The following is a 22732-nucleotide window of genomic DNA, read 5'->3' as shown; positions in this document are numbered from 1 at the left end:
AGCATGCAAGCCTGCAGGTCCGGCAGTGACTTGAGCTGAATGGCAATGCAGATGCTGAACAGATTGGCCTTCTAAAGTGATCAGAAACAGAACTTACAATCTGTTGAGTACACACCACATATATTAACTAGCATCGTGAACATGAACCCAATGATGCTAGCGTCGAGAGACATGATAAACTGATTGGGAGTTATGTGACCCTATAAATACCATCCTACCATAGAAAAGCCCTACTTAAAGTCAGGAGCCGAGGCTGGACAGCAGTTCCCTGCTGATGGCACACATCCGCACCAGGCTAGGCAGTGCGGTGACAGGCAGGCAGCAGAGCAGCAATAGGGCGGGCATGTCAGAATTTCTGACAGAAACTTTATTTTCTGAGGACTTATGCTCAGCTACAAAAGTCTAGTGAAAATTAAACTTGGCACAAATCTTAGCTTTGGAGAATTCCATCAAGCACAACAAAATAGAGATTAAGGGAGGGGTGTGCGTAGAAATGAGAGCTCCATACACTTGACTTTCAGTAATGACCAGAGCACTGCCAAGGGTGACCAAAGGTGGTGCTCGATACTTGTTCATTTTAGATAGAAAACTGCATTTGGAAAGTGGTCAGGTCATTTATGCTGTCATGATCTACAGCACACAAAAAGGAACAATTTAAAACTCAGCAACTGAACGAGGAAAGACTATTCTTTCTTAAAATTTATGTGTGTGTGTGTGCTCGCATGTGCGTGCGTGTATGTGAGCATTCAAGTGGAAGTTGTGCAAATGAGTGTGTGTGTGCGCGCGCACGTGCACACGTGTGTATGTCTAAGCCAAGCATGAAGTCAAGTGTCTGCAGTCTTCCTCCGTTCTTTTCTAACTTTGAAATAGGGGCTCTCATTGAACCCAGAACTCACCAGTTTGGCTATGCTGTCTGACTTGGTTGTTCCAAGGACCTTCGTGTCTCTGCCTCTCTAGCTCTTAGAGTAAAACCATGTACTTCCTTGCCTGAATTTTTACCTACATTTTAGGTTCAGAATGCAGATCCCCCTGTTTGTGCCCAAGAACTTTAGCCGGGGAAGCATCTTCTCCACTCAAACTACTCCTCAGTTTTTAAAGTTGTTGGGCTTTTTGTTTTGCTTTGTTTCAGTGGTAGAGAATGGCTCAATGCATGTTTTTGTACACAGATATAATCAATTCCCAAAATGTACTTTCTTAGAGCAGTAAAACAAAGCAGGACTTGGAAATAGCCAAGAATCTTAAGGTATATGAGCTGTAAACTTTTAATGTTGGAGGACCCTTCTTCAGAGCTTCAAATAAACTAGGATACCCATACTTTAATTTTGATCTCCTGGAAATTGAATCCCTCGGTAAACTCAGATCATTTACTTGTTAACTTGTTTTGAATCACAGAGGTTCAAGCATTGAAGTTCATTCCTTTAAAAGATAAAAGATGTTTAATAGGATTTCAGAAATACCACTAAAACAAATGATCATGTCCCATCTACAAAGACTAATTCATTCGTTTATTTGACCACTTAAACACAATTTATCATATGCTAGGCAAAATTCTTCATAAAATATTTATCACCCAAGAAAAAAAATTAAAGATTATTTTCCAATTTTAGACAGGGTCTCACTATGTCCCCTTGACTGGCCTGGCATTCTATATGGAGACCTCGCTGCCCACAAACTCTTAGATAACAGCCCGCTTCTGACTCTTGAGTGCATGTATCGACAGTGTAGGCTCCCACGTTCATTTTCAATTCATTCTTAGCCATTATGTATGCCCGTGTGTCTGTGTGAGGTAAGTGTGTATAACTGAGGATAGTTGCCGCTGGAGGCCAGAAGAGGGCGATGGATCTCTGGAGTGGAGTTATGGACAAGGATGGTGGAAATGAACCCTGGTCTTCTGCAGAATCAGCAGGTGCTCTCTGCAGCTAAGCCACACCTCCAACCCTCACCTGAGAATTTAATAGCTCTCATTTTGTGAAGGAACCAGACACTAAAACATTTACAATGAGATTGGTCTGAAATATTTAACAAGGTACTGAAGTTTTTATGAATCATGTACCTCTTTCCCTAATGTTATTAGAAATCCAAGGACAAAAAGAAAAAAAAAAAGGTCTTGGTCTAATGGAAAAGGACTCTCTATGAGCTGACCTCTGAGATAACGGAGTGTGAACAAATCCGCAAATGTGACTCCAAAAGCGTCCCCTGTGGATGCCGCCTGAATGTCAGATGTGCGAGACTGGAAACTGTCCTCTCTGCTACTCTTTGTAATTTGCCTATGTCCTCGTCCTGACATTGCTGGTGTTGCTCACCTTCTGATACAACTAGACTGGATTGAGACGGATCTGGTAAACCATCCTTAGAACTGCTCATTAAAAAAATTAAGGAAAGAAGATGACTGGCACATCTTGTACAAACAGCAATATAAAACAAAAACTCTGGGGTTAGTAAAGACAGACAAAGCTGTGGGTAAAGGCGCACACCTTTAATCCCAGCACTTGGGAGGCAGAGGCAGGGGTCTCTCCGCCTGTTCGAGGCCAGCCTGGTATACAAAGCAAGTTCCAGCACCATTTGTACACTGACTGTCAAGAAGAAATGGGAACAGGCAGGTGACCATCCACAAAATACAAAAGAATGATAAATACTACTCTGTGAGGTTGGACATATGGTACTTTTTATGTGGAGAACTGGCTAATAATGTAGATGATGCTCAAAAACAGGGTTCAGAGGGAAACAAGCTGCCAAGGGATGCTCAGCAGGATCCCATCTCTGTAAACTGAAAATCAGTACCACATGTTCCTCCATAATAATGGGACATGTGGACACAAACATATTTAATGACAGTTACATACACGTCAGTGAGAAACCTTACATCAGGGCAAGGAAGAATAGGAAGGAGAGCAATTTTCTTTTGAATTTTAAAAATCAGAGCCGTGACATCGACACTGTAAAGGATGGGGTAGGTGTGTGGGCTTTATGCCTTCACTTGGGCTTAAGCTACTTCACGATAACAGTCGTAAGCTTGTGGAATTATCTGGAGAAAAGTACAGCAAGACAGATAATTAATTAGAAAGAGACGTTCCTATTAGGCCTATTTGTCTTGTTTCTGAGCTAAAGCACACAAGGCTGATCACTTCCGGAAGGTCTTCCGAGCGCGGGACAAGGCAGACTCAAGGCAGAAGGGAGGCTGGAAGTGATGTCCGGAGTCAATTGCCATGTGTGTTTTGTCCGAAGACCATCATGGCCACTCTCAGATGGAAGGGAACTACTGGTACACACTTCGGCTGCATTTTCTCTCTGAAAGCATGTTTCATTGCATATCCTCTTCATGTGGGGCTACTCTGCCTTCTTTTGAGGTATGACTGGAAGGGTTTGGAGCCACAGTTGCTGGCTGCCATGCTTCCATTGCTGCTCTAAACATATAATTAGGGTTTGGACTTTGGACTCCAGTTGGCACACATTAGAAGTGCTGACTAGCTGTGCAAGGTCACAGCTGACTTTTTAAAACATCCCTCACAAAAACTCCCTTTTCTTTCAAAACTGTCAGTAGGTTTGCTAACTTCTTTTTCTGGGGAAGGGGACGTGTTTTGCTAGAGAAGGAATCTACAAGCATTTTACTGACTTTGTATTGGGCAAAATTCCTAGCATTAAGAGCGATGGACCACAACATACTCAATATCATAATGGAAAATAAGGCCAAACATTTCACTAGCAAGGCAACAGTCACTTGAGATATACTGTTGCATATGAAGGGTGGATATTCATCACAGACACAAGTGAGACTACACAGCATGCATTTTCCTGAAAAATGCAGACTCCACGGGTAAGGAGTAGATATACATCCACAGTAAGAAGCCATATTGATCTATAATTTTCAATATTACATCCTTGTATTTTTTATTACATGCTATTTTTCAACTAGTAGAAAAACGTGTTCTCATAAAGCTAATATTTATTCTTCAATGTTTATAGAGCTGGCAGTCTATTTCAGGAAATGAGAAACTCCGTGAAGTCAAATATAACTATGTACAAAAGAGAGCGGGACAAGAAAACACTGTTTTTAAAACCCCCACCCAGGAGCTAAGGCACGGAGCCATAAATAACTAAGCATGATAATGGAAATCCTTTGTTGCTATTTTTTCTTATTCATAAATGTGGCCTTTTACAGATGAGAAATCTTATCACACAGAACTTCTCATTTTATTAGAAAGCAAAGACTTATTCTGCTAGCAGTCTTGGGCTCATCTTAGGCTTTTTGTGTCTTCTTGTGGAAGCTAAGGAAGATGTGGAGAGTAATCCCACTGTAAGAAGTGAGATGCTTCTAAGTAGAACTCTTTCCTTAAAGCATGACTTCTTTCCATTAGAGACTATTAAGTAACCTCTGGAGTAGAGAATTCTGAGATTTCTTTTTTCCTTTTTTACATAAAACTCCAAAACAACAGAAAGGAACAATAATTTACTTTTCCCTGGAGAGGTCCTACACCCATTACCGTAAGTCACAAGGAGATGGAGCCTTACCCAAGCTTTGAAGGTGGGGGGGGGGGGGACGCAAATTCATGACAGTTAAATGTTTCTTTGTCCTTTCTTTTTAATTTTAATTTAAACTTGGCTCCAGCTTCTGGCAGAATGAGAAGGAACAGAACTGGTCAAACCATTTCTCCACATTCAGAAGGCATAAGGAATGGGAGATGAGCTAGCAAGAAGAGGAAGAGGAGGAGGGTGGAGTCAGCAGGCAGGCAAGGCAATTTGGAGAGGGTCAATCAGAACCCAGCCTTTGCCAGCCAGCTCCCCAGAGACTGATCCTCTAGTGTTTTGAGGAAGCCTGCAGCCTGGGTGAGAACTGAAACTAAGGTGCATGCAGACAAGAATCCTTAATTTTTACACTTTCCTCAGGTGTCAGGTTTTTTGTTTCCCCCTTTTCTGATTTTAGTAACCGATCAACTACTATTGTGGTGTCTGTACAAACACTTCTCCTGAGGGCCAGGCCCAACTGCTCTGCATCCCCAGAGATGGCTTTTCCCTGTTATTTTACAGAACTACATTCTAATATGACCTTCCTCTTAATCCTGTTTTTGAATCATACAAACATGATCTCCTTTAAATACCAACTACAAGCACCAGTCCTACAACAGAGTATATATAGAGTCAGCAGATGTGCCTTAGATGTCTTGGGAAACCAGGGATTTGAGAAATATGATAAAGCAGAAAAGGGCCTAGCTATGCCCTGTGCCCAGTTCACCAACTACATCATCAGTGTCCAGCGAGGCGTGCAGGCACCAGCATACCTCCTCAGCACTGGGAGGGGAGATTCAAATACATCTCAACAGCTGAAATTATCAGGTGCTGTTGGCATTTGGTTTGGGAAATCAAGAGATTTGAAAAATTCTAAAATGTATGATTCAATCTTATGCCACAAAGAATGGCCCCACCCAATCTAGTGATTGAGAAACACCAGTAGGTAACATTTAATGATCCTTCCATTTCTTTGTGCTCTTAAAGTTAAATGAAATGCTGGAACTTGAGAGACTCCAAAACAGAAACAATGAAGATACGAAGATGGCCAAAATTTAAATTATACAATTTTTCAGAAAAATACTTTATTGAAACAACATAAAATAGGTTTTCCTCTCCAAAAGAAGGGGAAAAGGATGATTTGAAAAATACAGGTATAATGGTATGGAGGAACTGTTTATTTATCTATAAGAAGAAATCCTTGAGCATCACATGAGGCTGGGAAATACACAACTTTTCTTGAGAAAAATTCAAAAAAATAAAACCAGAAGCAAAGGAGGGGGGGCATTGGAGAGCCCATGCTACATCAGAAATGAAAAAATATTGTTGGGCTAAGATGAACAACCAGATACTAAGCAGCTGGGTAGTCTGAGTGGAGCAGATTATAACCTAAACGACAACTAGACTACAACCAACCGGTGGTTACTCTGTAGGAGCGGGAAAGCCTGCGCAAACCTGTAACTGCCTACTAAGTTAACTATGCTAACAACTACCAGATGCCTTCCAACAAAGAAAGGCTTTAGGCAGCTTTACTGGAAAACTGTCAAATACTTAAGGAAAACCAACAATCTTTTTCAAATGCTTTAAGAAATGGAAGAGGAGGATTGCTACAAAACCTCTTACATAAGGCCAAGGCTGTTAACAAAGCCAGATGAAAATACCCTATGACCTCTGATGAGCAGAGATGAAAAAAATCCTTACCCAAAATTCAACAGCACAGAATCAAGATTATAGACCAAGACAGTAGAATTTACCCCTGGGTTGCAAGAATGGCTCAATATCCAAAAGCCATTTCAAAAGACGCACTATCTTACAATAAAAAAGGTATAAAAATCAGAGGAGCATCTCAGCAGATATAGGGAAATACTTGTCAAAATTTAATGCTCTTCTATGATTAAAACAAAACAGCTCAGCAATTTAGGCATAGAAAGAAATTACCATGACGTAGCAAGTCATGAATAAAAAGCCCAATCAGACATCATACTCAATTATGAAAACCTAAAAGTTTCCCTTTAAAATTAGTAACAAGGAAAAGATGCAAATTTTGGTACATTTTTACCAACATAGCATTAAAAGTCTAGTAAAAGAAATTGAAAGCATCGTTATGGGAAAGGAAGAAGTAAAATCACCTGTTTGGTAATGACATCATCTTATAAGGAACTCTTAGGCTCTCATATAAAAGCATCAAAACTAATAAAGTAAACAGTTTCAGGATAGAAAATGAACACCAAAATAGTTTGTTTCTACATAATAACAACTAACAGTCAGAAAAGGAAATTACAAGAACAATCTCATTTACCATAAGACATAAAATACTTAGGAACAGGTGGTTTAGCTAAATTGACACAATGTCAAGCTGCCTGCTAAAGATGCATGTTTATGCCTATAGACAATTGCTGTTCTCAGCCGTAATCAGAGAAGCATTGCCTCTCCAGGGAATGGGAGAGAATGCATAAACTCACGGCTGCCCTGCTCAAGATGCCGAGATTATGCAACAGCTCAGCCCTACACTAGACATTTGGCCAATATCCTCTGAGTCCTGGGGAACATTTTAGAAGATGGAGTGGAAAGAATCTAAGAGTCAGATGATCAGCAAGGTGGCTAAATGTCATCTTATGGTCAAGATACAGCCATGCAATTATAAACTCATAGCATCTCTGGGTGCCTACCCTGGGTCCGCACAAGAATGAGCATTCTCCAATCACGTATCAATGGATGAGGGACTCAGGGGATCCTATCTCCCACTGCTAACTTGTTTGCTGCTGACAGACTTGGAGAGCAAGGGAAACCACTGTGATTCACCAGTGATCTGATCAGGATCCAATGAACACTTCTATTTCAATGAGCACACAGACTACCCCATTTAAAAGAAATGATTCACAAAACATAACCAAAAGTTAGGAACTGGGGGCCGAAGAGATGGCTCAGAGGATAAGAGCACTGACTGACTGCTCTTCTAGAGGTCATGAGTTCAATTCCCAGCAACCACATGGTTACTGGGAATTGAACACAACCATCTGTAATGATATCTGGTGCCATCTTCTGGCCTGCAAAGACACATTCAGGCAGAACACTGTACACATAATAAATAAATAAATCTTTTTTAAAAAAGTTAGGAACTTGGGAGAGAGACTGGGAAAGATATAGGCAGTTTGAGAAGGTAGCAGCAGAGAATAATCAGGATATATCATATACAGTATAAAACTGTAAACAAAACAAATCTATAAAAATAGAAAATTAGAAAACACTTAGGAACAAGTTTAAACAGACTTTCAAAATATCTGAATACTGAAAACTACCAATGTTGCTGAAAAACCCAAGGGAATGCATAAACAAATGGAGGACTTCATGTTTATAGATTAACAGCTTTAATTTTGCTCCAATGTCTATACTAACCAAAGTGCTTCACAAAATCAATGCAAGCTCTTCAAAACCCCAGTCAAATTTGCTACAGAAATAGCAATTATAATCCTGAAATTCATATGGAACTCTAAAGAACAATAATAACAAAATCACTTTGCGAAGCCAGAACTGCATGTCTGGGCCTGTAATATGCTTCTTCACATGAATATAGACTACAAAGCCATGAACATTAAAAGAAAATGATGCAATATAAAGCAGACAAGCAGATCAAGGGAACAGAGTAGAGAGTCGCACATGGTCCTATGCACACCCAATGAAGTGGACTCTCATGGCTTGAGTTCAGGTAACTATAGGGTAAGAGCAGTCTCTCAACCACCATGTATTAGGAAAACTGGAAAAAAATGAGATGTTCATTTATAATATAAATATATACTAAAACCGACCCTCAACTGACTGAAGATGTAAACCTAAAGCCACCTCCCAAAAAAGATACAAGTAGAAGTCATGCACAAATAGTCCCACAACATTGATTGTGATTATTTTCACACCAACAGTAGAATGATGACCAAGGCAAAAAGGACACATGGAATCTTACCAAGTAAAAAGTCTCTGTTTAGGGGAGGAAGCAAAGGACGGAACAATCTGTATGTTCTCACCGCACATCCATCCAGAAGTTAATATATAAAACCTATGTGAGGCCTTGATGCTCAAGAGCCAAAAGAAAATATTATTTAGCTAAAAAAAAAAAAAAACCTAAACAATGGTGAGAAAGAGCTAGAACAGATATCCCTTGAGAAGATATGTAGTGTTCAACTTGTGATAAGCATCAGGGAATCGAGTCACAGCTACAGAAATCTGTCACCTCACACCCATCAAAAAGGAGCGAGCGTGCTAAGACATGGAGATACCACACGGCTTGAACAATGTTGGCATGTGTTCAAACGGTAACCATCACTTGGGAAAAACAGCACAGCAGTTTTTTTCCAAAAAATTAAAGGTGGGATTATCATATGCTCTCACACTTCTTCTTCTGAGTATATAGCCAAAGAAAAGATCTTTGAAGAGACATTTTCATGGCTTATTAAACATTACTCAGATAAATTTTTAAAAAAAAGGTGAGCTGGTGAGACGGCTTAGCCGGTAAAGCTGTATGGGTTAAATCTGAGCCATTGCGCCCACATAAAGACGAAAGGAGAGAACGAGCTCCACAAAGCTGCCCTCTGACTCCCATGTTCATCTTATGGTAGCCACGGCCCACCACGTGCACACGCACAAACACAATAATATTTTTTTTTACAATGTAGCAATGGCCAGAAAAGAATATTACAAAGGATGAAATTTGCCAAGTGAAACAAACTTGTCCCAGAAGGACAAGCAATCATGGTTCAGTCCATAGCAGGACCCGAAGTGGTCGCACTCATGGAAGACTGAAGTAGGGTGGGCACTGGAGCTAGGTGTATGCAGAGCTGCTTTTCACTAAGTACAGAACTTAGGTTAAGAAGACAGACTACTCCATTCTCAAAGAACACATTCATAATATATAAGAAGTTAGCCATGCACTTAAAATTTTGTTAAGGGATATTTTTCAAATGTTCTTTGATTTTTCTTAAAGTGTCAGTTTCATAAAAGGAAACCAAGTTCTGGGTATGAAAACTTAAAACCAGACAGGTGAAGCAGAATCCTGCTTGCAGATGAGGGAGGTACACTCAGGTGATCTCAAGTCCTCCCAGTGTGTCTATTTCTATGGATACAGTCATCAGGGTCCAGCAAGCTACCACAACACAGCCTGGAGGTAGAGGGGAGATGGGGCACAAGTTCCCATCAGCCCCGATTCCTAATAAACAGCCACAGCCATGCCCTACAAGGTGAGCTAATCAAGACACCCCACATGGAGGGCGACATGAAAGACCGGAAGTTAGCCCAGGATTGCATACAATTTGCTCTGATTTCTCAGCGGAATAAAAGAAATAAAAAAGTTAAAACACAGTAAAGGTCTATTAGGGAGAAAACATTTGTCACCTGGGACAGAATAAAAGTCCCACCAAATGGAATAAAGATGTGTCGGACTGGGCAGTAGGGCATGCCTTCTTGCTTGTTCTTTATTTAGTTTCTGTCTACTCCATAGGAATGAGACGCACCACAGCCTGTTTCCTTTTATTTACTTCTATCTCATAGTTAAGTTAAAGCCCTACAGCTTGTGTGTTATGTACTTGCAGAGTTCTTACTGAAAAGGATTACCAAGGCATTTTTTTTAAGAAAAATCCATTAAGATTAACAATATCGCTGGTAATAAAAATGGAAATAAATAACACAAACCTTACAATGGCCTGCAGAGAAGAAGATGGGTATCTGTCCTTCCAGGCCTTGATTGAAACAACGTGTTCATAAAAGTGATTTAAAGAAGGTCCCACGGAAGACAGTATGGCTCTGACATGCCAGATGCTTCTGGAAGCAAAGAAAGTGCACTGTTAGGGAATGTTTGCAGCACCGGTACCAACTGCCAGTCCCGCCAGGTCTCCATGCTCGAAAGTACATGTGGTGGCTTGGATGTCATTGGCTACCATAGACTCACAGGGAGCGACACTAGTAGGCGTGGCTTCGCTGGAGTAGGCGTGGCCTTGTTGGAGGAGGTGTATCACTGTGGGGGCTTTGCGGTCTCATATATGCTCAAGCCACGCCCAGTGTCTCGGACCACTTTCCGCTGCCCTTGAATAGAGATGTAAGACTCTGAGCTCCTTCTCTAGCACCATGCCTGCGTCTACGCCAGCAATCGCACCCTGATGATAATGAACTCCAGTTCTGAAACTATAAACCAGCTCCAGTTAAATGTTTCCTTAGAAGAGCTGCCATGGTCATGGCGTCTCTTCACAGTAATAGAAACCCTAACTAATGTTTTTAATGTTATTAATTTCTATCAACTTTGTATCCAAATCATTTGACTCATAAATGGTGAGGTGAGACATGGACCTTTCAGCATTGTATTCAGAAACTGCAACCGTCAAGAATATTTTATAAACAATCCTGCTTCTCCACTCTCCCATCTCATTGAGCTCAGACTGAGGAGCCTTGGGCGGGCTGTGAGCACCAGAACAGCATCGCTGCTTCCCAGATATCTACAGACATCGGTCTGGGCGGGGCCTTCATATGGAGGGCAGGGCTGGGGGGATGGCCACCCTGCACTGCAGGGGTGAAAACCTGACAGGCATCTTGCTGAGCTCAGGGTGAAGTTCTGTTCCTACTAAAACCCACAGGGTTTCTGGCTGGTTCTTCCTCTCATTTCATGGTGTAGCCTAGGAGATTGAGAAATCCGTTTCATAAACACAACCGATGAGAAACACATAACCTCCAGAGATACCAAGTTCAAATACTACTAAATTAATTATGAAATTGTGCTTCCTAATTTGCTTTAGGTTTACATCAAATATTGTCTTATTCTGTTTGGCCCTGTAAAAAGCAGGCTTAAGTAAGGCAGCTTTCCCCTCCAACTCTCTTTCCTAAGCAAACAAAGAGAGTTCCTTGGAAACCAGGCAGCTCCCTGGCGTGACAGTGCGGTGTGTGTGTGTGTGCTCTGCTATGCCACTAATGACGAGACGCACTTCTCACATCCGCGGGCCCCTCTACACCACTCACAGTTCCCTTCGTGTGACATTGGGAATGGAGTCTCCGTCCTCGGAGGATGCCCTGACTGAACTGGGCACGTGGATATGGCCACCTGAATGACTGATGGAGCCCCGGAAAGTGTAACAGGGATCTTTCTAGATGTTTATTTTCATTTTCAGCCAGTTAACAGCATGGTTCTGGAAGCAGCACGGCCTCACAGTCTGCCTTCTGCCAGTCGTCCTCATACCCACTGAAGCTGTCTCGGGGCAGCGCCCAGCCATTGAACACCCCTGAACCTTTCCCGGTGTGCAAGTCTTCAATGCCATGGGCTTTTGTCTGTTTTGGAACCTTTACCTCATTTGCACTGCACTTGGTAAGTACTGCAGAAAGGCTAGAAAATTATCTAGGAACTAGATCGTCACACGTAACTTTTAAACTTTTTTTAATTTTATATTTGGCATTGAAACATAAGTCACATATAAACAGACAGCAGGACATGGTTGGAAAGTTGGTGGAGAGTACATGGGGAAGAAAGGAGACTATGGAGACCCAGAGTGAGTCCAACTTTACAAGAACGAAGAGGAGCTTGAGAGAGGATGAAAAGGAGGGAACAGAGAAGCTAAGTTACGGGAATGCACTGTAAACAGACCACAGTGGCTTACCACCTTTTTCTTTCTTTATTGCCATTCTGACACAATCAAGCACTCAAATCTGAAGTAATGTGCATGTCTGCTTACCAAAAATCCCAACCGTACTCACTTAGCGGCTACGCGCCAGAGATCTATGAGTCAATGAAGAAGTTAAAAGTTTCAAGAAAAAATGGAAACAGTAAGGCTGTCCTTCCTCTGCCCCTGAACACTTACTGTCTCATAGAGGAGCACAGCTGGTAAGGTGTTGGTACTATTGAGAATGAGATGTGGAATTCGACTTTCTGGAGAGTTCCTGTTCATCGCGGACTAGCTGTGTGACAGTGGCCATGGAGCTCAAACTCGGCCGCATCGTTTCTCCCACACAGATGGTGAGGGGAGAACTTACTGAAGCCGGGACTCTGTTGTGGGACAGGATAATGGTACCACTGGGGAGTGTAAATGTTTGGTGACCTCGGAGGGCTTGAGGTTCCCTCTGTCAGGGATAAGAGGAGCCAAGAAGGTTCAGTAAGGAAAGCAACAGTCATGATGAGCGCTATGAGCCAGACATGATAAAGTTCTATATGTCGGATGTTACTGGAAACTTAGGGACTTTACAAGAAAGCAGGTCCATGATGTCTGACATCATTTTCTTTGCCACCGTGGAGGCAGAGAATGGAGCCAAGGAGAACGCGCACGCCTTCTGCTAAGGAATACAATATCCTGCAGGGTCCTGCTTAATTCGGCAGTAATTCAAACTGACACTGTGGTTCTTAATGGAAACTGGCAAGCTCTAGACATGCCGTTTTTAAACTTAGGCTCAGATTTAAATCATAAGGCTTGTGACTCAGATCTTCAATGTGACCTTTAGTAGGTATTGTTCAAGAAAACGTGGTTGTCACTGTAGAGAGAAAGCGCACGCCCCTCTACTCTGGGAAGAAGAATACAATGTGCCCTATTGCAACAAGCACGGAGCCCGGTGACTGCGGCAGTGACTCACCAGATGCAAGGGAAACTAAGACATTTGAAAGCCTGATGATTTCTCTCACAGTCTTACTTTACAGATGGGCTGGAGGTACTACTTAAGGTTCCAAAGCTAGAGGTGGGGCTTTGGACTTCTGATTCATAAGCATGCTTGGACTATCTTCTCTCTTGCCTTTTTATGTTAAATATTTAACTAAATGTTTAATGCTGATGCCAATCCAAAATTGACTGTAAATGAAAGAGTAAGACGCCCGCCCTTTACTTTGTCATTACTTTAGAATTACGTTAGAGTTTCCATTCACGACAGCTAACTCACTCCAGATCAGGGGTTCTCCACCTTCTTACCATGATGACCCTTGATAAATAGTTCCTCATGTTGTGGTGACGCCCAACCATAAAATTATTTCATTGCTACTTCATAACTGTAGTTTTTGTACTGTTATGAATCATACTATAAATGTCTGATATGCAGAGTATCTGATATGTGACCCCCCAAAGAATTCGTGACTCCCAAGTTGAGAACCGCTGCTCCAGATCATTAAAATCTGATGACTTTTCCCTGAGTCATGCAATTCCAGTTCCTTCTAGCGCTGTGTCCTTGCCCCAAACCAAGCACGAGTGTAGACTGTTTGTTTGCATTAGGAAAAGACTCTTCCCTTTTCTGTCTGTCTGGAAGCCTAAAGTGGGTCACACAGCAAGTCTGGAACTAGCACTGATTTCTTGCGCAGCTCTATCCTCATGTGTCTCATCACTATCGCAACTGTGGGCTGGGCCTCTTGGTTACCTCAGAACTGGATATAAGAAACTGGAGCAGTGACAATTCTCTTGCTCTGCTAACATTGCTGCCGGGTTGTGAACCATCTTCTGGAGAGGTCCCTTTGGAAAGGAACTGAGGGAAGTTTCTATGCCAGCAGTCAGCTTCCTCAGAAGAGAAGACTACGGTCTTTGCAATTGCTGGCTTGACTAAAGCTTTGTGGGAAAACGAAGCTAGGAAGATGAGCCAAGGCATAACCAAATTTCTGTGACATCTGCGCTCAGGTATGTGGTCCAACATCTCCCTAGAAACTGTGAAAGTATTTTTAGATGAAAATAATGTTGTAGGCAGTAGATAATGAATAAGGACCCTGTATTCTGTAACATGGACATCCCTACAGAGAAAACATCTGGAGAGCCCATGAAGACGGCGTCATTTGCCTGCAAATTCAATCTAAAATACTAAGTCTTCCCTGGAGTTCCAGCTTGCTGGCCTGCCAGTCTTTCAGATCATATCCGCTGAAGCTTCACAATAAATCCTTGTCTTTACTTGTATGTTTGTGCACATGTGTGAACTCAGGGGCGTGTGTTTGTGGACGTGTGTGCATGCGTGCGTGCGCGCGCGCACACACACACACACTCCATATACTCTTTTCTCTGTTTTTCTGAAGGGCCTTACTGTTTGAGACCAGGTCCCCCAGTGAGACAGACTGACAGAATCTCCGTCTTTCTCTACAGACACACTCAGAGTTGAAAAGGACATAATTAGGGGAACAGATTAGACCAAGACAGAGGTTATATAATTGAGGATGCCCTAGTGTGGCTCAGTTCAAGTTGCAGTTCTTAGAACCAATCAGGGATGGTGTAACTTGCAACATCAGATCAGTGGTCAGAGACTGTGGGGCTATGGTATGGTACCTATAGCACATGGGGCTCCAAGAACCACATGCAGAAAGAAAACGGCATCCTAGGTCCAAGGAAGAGAATAAGAATCAGCCCTTGCCGTGCACTCCTGTTCCATCTGGGTCCCAGTTCTAGGATGCTGTCTACCCACACAGGGGAAGACCTTCTCGTCTCAGCCTGCTGACTCGAACACTATGCTTTTCTAGAACCATCCTTACAGACACCAGCACCAATCCAATCATTCTAGATAAATGTCAAACAAACTAGATTTTTCTTTCCATAGAAGAAGGAAAGATTCAGTGCCTATTGGGACATTAAACTAACATTTTTACCAGCTATCTATATAACCTTATTCCAACCAAAAATGATATCCCAAAGCAACTCACAGTAGCCAAACACACACACACACACACACACACACACACACACAAACACATACACACACACACACACACACACACACACACACACAGAGAGAGAGAGAGAAACAGAGACAGACAGAGTTTAACATGCTGAACTATATTTACTTGTTAACTTTCAAATGTGGTAGGCTTCAAGCTCTTTTAAAATTGAGAATACATGCATGATGGTTACAAATACATCCATAGCTCTCAGGGCAGTCCTAGGTGCTCAGTACATATCTGCTTAGTCAAATTTAAAAACGTGAGGAAGGGATAAACTTAGTTATTAGCATCATTTCGCATAATCATATAAAAGGACAATTTTCCAGATTAACTTCATATACAATTTCAAATCTCTTCAAGAAGGATACAGACAGGTATCAAAACTGTCAGATGGTGCAAATGTTATATCTGAATAGCAAAGAAGTACGGATAACAGGAAAACACGCTAGAGACCAGAGTGGGAACTATTTTTGTAGTTGGAGAACATGATTAATATAAATGCTAGCATAACAACGTTGAGAATTTGTAGAGTAGCCTGGGATAAATTAGAAGTACTTTTCCATCAGCCAGATTGTGAATGGGGCGTGAAGACAAATGTTACATCAATATTGTGAATAATCAGGGAAAGACTCTTGAGTGAATTAAGAATCAGCAGTAGGAATATACAGGGGGTGGTGAGGGACAGAAAACAGAGAGAATAAATTTCAGCAGCTAGAGGAAATGAAAAATGAAAATAAAAAGATAGTCCAAAAGCATAGCAGCATTTCGAGTGGAGGAATGGGGAGGTGGTTAAGAATGCAGACAAAATGTGAAGTAAACAGAGGATTCTGGGTGTGTCTGAATTCCCAGCAGGGAAGTAGGAGTGCCTGTGTGCGGGGCAAAGCTGATTGCTTAGGAATACTGAAAAACCCAGGTTTGATAAGTACTTCTCCAATGAGTTAAGAATCTCAAAGCCGGATCAGCATTTTAACTTGTCTGTAAATGATACACAGTCAGTCACACTATCCTAAGCACATAGTTCATAGGTCTTGTCAAGTGAATGACCCCACGTAACATTTAGGCAGCCATGATAAAAAGCATCTCCATTACTTCTGGTGGTCCCTTCTAGACTACACACCTGCGCAGTAGATCAATGTATGAACGTACCATAATTTTTATTTATTTATTTATTTATTTAGGATTTCTGCCTCCTCCCCGCACCCACCTCCCATTTCCCTCCCCCTCCCCCGATCAAGTCCCCCTCCCTCATCCGCTAGAAGAGCAGTCAGGGTTCCCTGACCTGTGGTAGGAACGTATCATAATTTTTTTCACGTCCTCATCTCTGTTTCTATTTTTTTAATAACTAGCACTTAGGTTGTTCCAGTATTTGGTTATTATGATAAAAAAGTGACTATGAACATTCTTATTCAAGAAGTTATAGTTTCCCTTTGGTTTTATGTGGGTATTTTTTTCTGTTTGCATGTCTGTGCACCACACGTATGCAGTCTTTGAGGAGGTCAAAAGAGGGTGTCAGATCCACTGGGACTGGAGTCTAGACAGTGTGTGCTTCCATATCAGCACTGGGAACTGAACCAGAGGTCTCTGGAAGAACAGTCAGGATTCTTAACTGCCGGTTCATCTCTCCAAACTCAGGATTTATATTTTTATATAAGGCTATGGTAGCTTAAATGAAAATGGCCCCATAGGCTCATAAATGTGAGTGCTTAGTCACCAGTTAACGGAACTGTTTGGGAAGGATTAGGTGTGGCCATGTTGGAGGAGGTGTGCCACAGGGAGGGGGTTTTGGAGATTGTAAAGAGCCATGCAAGGTTCCCTGACGTGTGGGAAGTCCAAGGACCACCCACCTCCTTCCAGGTCTAGTAAGGTGAGCATCCAAACTGCCTAGGCTCCCACAAAGCCAGTACGTGCAGTAGGATCAAAAACCCATTGCCATTGTTCTTGAGTTCTCAGTAGTCCTCGCTGATGAGGAAGGGGGACTTGATCGGGGGAGGGGGAGGGAAACGGGAGGCGGTGGCGGGGAGGAGGCAGAAATCTTTAAGAAATAAATAAATAAATTTAAAAAAAATAAAAAAAAGAAAATATTACAATGATAAAAAAAAAGAGCCATGCAAGGCTGAGTCTCTCTCTCTCCATTCTTTCCCTCTCCTCTTCTCTCTCTCTCTCTCTCTCTCTCTCTCTCTCTCTCTCTCCCTGCTGCCTGTGGATCAGTATGGACCTCTCAGCACCTCCTCCATGCCTGCCTGCCTGCTGCCATGCTTCCAGACATGATGATCACTCTCACCCTCTGAAACTGTAAGCCAGCACCCAAGTGAATGCTTCCCTTAATTAGTTGTTTTGGTCATGATGTCTCTTCACAGCAACAGAACAGTAACAAAGACAAGGACTGTGTATCTTTTCATTTTCTTAAAGTATATAACTAGGTCTGAGAATGCTCAGCCATGGTGAAGATTCGTGTTTAAGTTCATAAAGAATTAGAAAATTTCTAAAAGATGCTATAATATTTTATACCCTTACTAGCATAGAAAAAGTATTAGGACATGACAGTTAACATTTGGTATCTGATAGTTTTAGCAGCTCTGAAGAGAGAACTCCTACTTCAATTTACAGCTCCCTGTTGACTGATAACATTATTACATTTTCAAATGCTTATTGAACTCTCTTACATCATCTTTGATGAAGGATGTGGTTAAGCAATTCGCACAATGACGAAAAGGTTTTCTTTGTATTCTTAAAAGTCATTTTTTGCTGTTAGCAGTTGAACCCGAGGCCTCTCTCACTAACATACACCCTAGTCATTTTCTTTTTTTTAAATTTTGAGACAAGGTCTCATGAAGTTAGCCAGGCAGAACATAAATTTTCTCTGCAACTCAGGTAGATCTTGAACTCATGATGCTCCTGCCTCAGGAATTTACAAGCAGCTAGTAAGTATTACAGGCTTGTTCCACCAAATCTACCTTCGCTGTTTCCTTTTTGTTGAGATGTGAAGATTGTTTATACAGTGTGTTTGATTTCTTCTTCTCATTCATGTGCAGCAGATACAGTTTCCACTCTGTGTCTGGACCATGAACAATGCTTTCACTGAGGAACTTTGCATCTTTGTTAAATTTAGGTTATTGGCTTTTTTCTCATACATTGTATTCTAATGAATAATTACTGTCATTCTAAGATATTCTGTTTATTTTTTAAGGTTTAGAGTTTCTACTTTGATGTAAAGGTTTATTAAAAATTTGGAACTATTTTTTTGTATGGAGTGGGGTGGGTATTATTTCCTTTGTTTCAATATAATCAATGAAGAACAGTAACTAACTGTTTCTTGTGAGTCTGACTTAAGCCAGGAAGCGACATTTGTTGTCTTTGTTACAAATCAGTTGACGGCACACATTTGTCTATGTCCTGATAATCTATTCCTTCTACCGACTCATTCGAAACCCCTTCTTCAGAGTGCGAGCACCCCTGGTATTATGAGATATATATATGTTTTTAAAGTGGCTTAAAATTTCCAAGTCTTTGTATTTCCATATAAATTTCAGGACCAAATTTATTAATTTTTACATAAAATACTAAGGATTGTATTCAATACTTAAATCATTTTTTGAAAAATCTACTTGTTAAAAGTCTTCACTGTACAATATGATTAATTATGATTAATTATTTATTTGCCTTCTTAAATCTTTCATACATTTACAAAATGATTTTCAGTGTTTTGCACTTTTAAAGCCTATTACCAAGTGTATAGTTTTGATACAAAAATAAACGCTATTATTTGTAGTTTTACTTAATAATTTTTTGAGTTTGCAGAGAAAGAATTGATGTTTTATGCTGTTTTTGACTCCTGAGACCTTTCTAAGTTCAATAAAATTTTCTTACCTCAAGCAGAACTTTTTGGACTTCTTGAGATGTCATATGTGAATTTATGAACATTTTCGACCTGATACATGCGGGCAGTCTTAAAGCTCCTGCTTCTTATTGCATGCTTCCTCTTCCTTTTACTTGCCTTATTGCGTAGGGTCAGACCTCTACTAAGCATCACTTAAAAACAGTCAGAGGAGGGCTTTTGATTGATTTTGGAAGAAAGTATGCCATTGTCATTGCTTGTTTTTCCCGGGCTTCCTCTGGTCAAACTAAGGAAGGTCTCTTGTACTTCGTGTTTCAGCTTCTACATAATTATGTATTAAAATTTAAGAGTGCTGTCTTTGAGTCTACTTATGATAGTCAGATAATTTGTATACTTCATCACACTGATAAAATTAATATTTAGCACTTGATATTTAATATCCAAATTTTAAAGTATATATGCTGATATACTTGAAATAATCACGCTGTATCAACCTCTCTATGTCCCTGTTGTGACTGGAGCTACATCTTGGGGTGAAACAGCTCTGTGTCTATAATCACGAGGAACATCAATGTGAGATTTTGTTAGAGCACAAACAGGACTGTGTTATGGTGATCTAAAAGGATATTACATTCAATTAGCATTTGTCTATGTTACTTCTTCACATCCTAGAAGTTTTCTTATGTTCTATACTCTGAATACATATTTTATTCTTAAAAAATGTTCTAAAAGTACTATCTCTGCTTATATCTGAATTAGCTTGAAATTAGTATAATTTATTTCATAAACACTAGAATAATTTCCCCAGCTTCTGCACAGTGCATCTGTCCTGGAATCCTCTCTGTAGGAATAATTACCCTTACTAATTCAACTTATTTTAAAAAGACAGAATTATTCTCATTTTCTACTTCTTTTATCAATTTTAGTCAATTTTATCTTACTAAAAGAGAAATTTGACTATTGCGTTGAAGATGGTTTTCATTCTGATACAGCCTCCTACATGCAATAGTCTCCCCCCTGCCTTCTCACGGCCGATTCATTCGACCAGACCCCTACGTTCCTGGGCCCCTTTCTTCAGGCGCTAAGTCACACCTTGCCTTTCCTTCACCGAGAACTCCAGCCTCTATGATTTACTCTTTTTCTACCATGTATGTTTTATTATCTTCCCTTAGTTTATTTTATCTTTGAGAAAGGCCTAACAGGATCTTTGATGGCAGAAATTATATCCTAAACTTCAATGTTCTCCATTGCATCGAACATAGTCTTTTAACACTCAATAAATATTTATGGGATTATTGATTTGCCTACTCTGTGGGTTAGTTGAACATTAATTATGGATTGGTGACATTAATTATGGATAGGCTTGAGGGAACCTACAGTGAATAGAGGCATGGGAGTGTTAAAAATATAAACAATAAAATCTGGGGTTGAGTTATCAAAAGTCACAGGAGCCCGGCTCAAAGGTCTTCCAGGGGCCACACTGCAGCAATTGGAGATTAAATATAGCAATATTGTGAAAGCATAGAAATAAACAATAAATCTATAATAAATAAGAAGAACCAACACCTAAATTATAATGAATAAACTTAAACAGTTAGATGGGGGGCTTTAAAAACAATTAAATCAAGCAGAAAAAAAATACATTTGTGGACACACCAGTTTAAGTTGTTCAGATGCGAGGCATTACCGGGAAAACCGGCATGCATTACAGAAAACTCAAAATAGAGAAAATAATATGGAAGGCTTCAAAATGGCTGAAAACCACTCAAATTTGGACATAAAACACAGTATTAAAGTAATTAAACTGTCAAAAGCCAAGCAAAGAATTTTAAAAGCAGTGGAAGAAAATCAAGTCGTCACATCAGAGTGCACTTCCTCAAGGCTGTCAGCAAGGCTGGTGCCTAGAAACCAATATGCAGATGGAGTCAATGTGATTAAAGAAAAGGAAAAAAGAAAAAGCTGTCACCAAGGAAGACCATCCTGGAAAAAAAAAACAAAAACCATTAGAACCAAATGAGAGAGAAAAACATTTCAAGGCAAATAGAGAGAAAGGGATTTTTCAACACCAGACCTTCCTGACAAGGAGCTGTAAAGGGAGATCTTGAAGGACAGCAGATTGCAATGGGAAAGAATATGAAAACGGGCATTTTCCTGGCAAATGCAAGCACAGACGAACACAAAATAATCCAGACTGCAAGGGTGGCACATAAATCACAAGTAACACTAATGCTCATGTGCAAAGTCAAAGGGCTAAGAATAAACACAAAATATATGTTAGTGGACGCCCTGGGAGAGAAGGAAATTTATATATTAATAACCAAGTGTGTGTGCCTAAGAAAAGCATTTTTTATATGTGATTGGAAATGAAAATAATTATCTTAAAACGGACTCTCACAAAGTCTTATGCCAACATCAGGTTAATCGCAGAGAAAAGAAAATATGCAAGACTGATACACATATCAAAATAAAAAAACTCAACAAAGGAAGATAGCAAAAGTGGAAGAAAGGGCTATACACCAGACTGAAACAGCAAACTAGCAGTAATTCTTTAGTTAGCAATACATAATAGCAATAGTTAGTTTAAATATAGATGGATTTGATTCATCAATAAAATATTCAGAAGCTGAAGACATACAGGCACAATCCAACTATATCCCCAACAGAGACACTTAAGTTCACAGACACATAGGCTGGAAGTATAAATAGGGCAGGAAAATGTAGTTGGAACGAGCAAAGTTGGACAGCCTCTTTATCAGTAAAGGCTATTAAGGGTTAAAAATAATTGGCAAGAGATAAAGATTGTTGCACAATAATAAAAGGGTTAATGTGATGAGACAACAAAGTAGTAATTTATTCATAATTTAATCTTTAGAATATACCTATAGATAGAACATTAAAGTCTCAGTATAAAGATAAAAATACAGTGTGAATTAAGTCACCCTTCATAATGTAAAAAGAAAGCAGAAGACACTGAAAGAAGAACAAGCTACAGAAAGAGTAAATGATACAGCTAGAGTGTGCCCACTCGAATCCACATGTTGAAAAACAAGCCTGCCCTGATGAGAAGCTTTAAAAGCTGGAGCCTTTCAGGGAGGATGTCAGAAGAACTTCTCCATTACACAGCACAACAGCGATTTCTCACAGATGTGGAGGGAGCTAGTGCAGGCCCAGTTTGTGTTCCAGGAATGGATCAATCACAAAGGTTTTCTCTGTTTCCTTTGCCATATATACAAGAGTTCTGCTGTCTGACTCCATCCATGGAACGGTGTCTGGGCCTCACCAAACACTGAATCAGCTGCTGTCCTGATCATTTTCACTCTCCAGAATGATCTATTAAACACGTGTGGGTTTTTTGTTTGTTTGCTTTGGTTTGCTTTTTCAGAGACAGGGTTTCTCTGTAGCTTTCAAGCTTATCCTGGAACTAGCTCTTGTAGACCAGGCTGGCCTCGAACTCACAGAGATCCGCCTGCCTCTGCCTCCCAAGTGCTGGAATTAAAGGCATGCGCCACCACAGCCCAGCCCCTAAATGTCTGTGTTTTACAAATAACTTGGCATCAGGCATTTTGTTACAGTGCACAAGGAAACCAAGTTGGGAATATTCTTACATTATAACAAAACCACTCTTCACTAGTTAAAGAAAGGAGATAACATGTTAGTTAGGTCTCTACTAAAAAATATCTAAAATAGCCAGTTTATAGTGGGAAAAACAGTTGTTTGGGCTCAAGGACATGAGATTTCTAATCCTTAGTCACTTGGCCCCA

The 22732-nt window shown here is 40.5% G+C and overlaps 1 protein-coding gene across 7 annotated transcripts in view; it reads right to left on the bottom strand.

The window, feature by feature from the left end:
• Window positions 1-22732, bottom strand: part of Enox1 (ecto-NOX disulfide-thiol exchanger 1) — a 563193-nt gene that overhangs the window by 267513 nt on the left and 272948 nt on the right. For 6 of the 7 annotated variants that reach the window (XM_041675367.1, XM_041675356.1, XM_041675382.1 and 3 more), the window contains one exon: window positions 10183-10311. The gene's annotated coding sequence lies outside the window, so the exon portion shown is untranslated. The remainder of the gene's footprint in view (window positions 1-10182; window positions 10312-22732) is intronic. The other variant, XM_041675370.1, reaches the window with a different exon arrangement.

Source organism: Microtus oregoni, unplaced genomic scaffold (assembly GCF_018167655.1).
Source record: "Microtus oregoni isolate MIOR12 unplaced genomic scaffold, Mior012 000001F_ref0000356, whole genome shotgun sequence".
NCBI classification, from domain to species: Eukaryota; Metazoa; Chordata; class Mammalia; order Rodentia; family Cricetidae; genus Microtus; species Microtus oregoni.
This window is presented reverse-complemented; position numbering and strand designations above follow the sequence as displayed.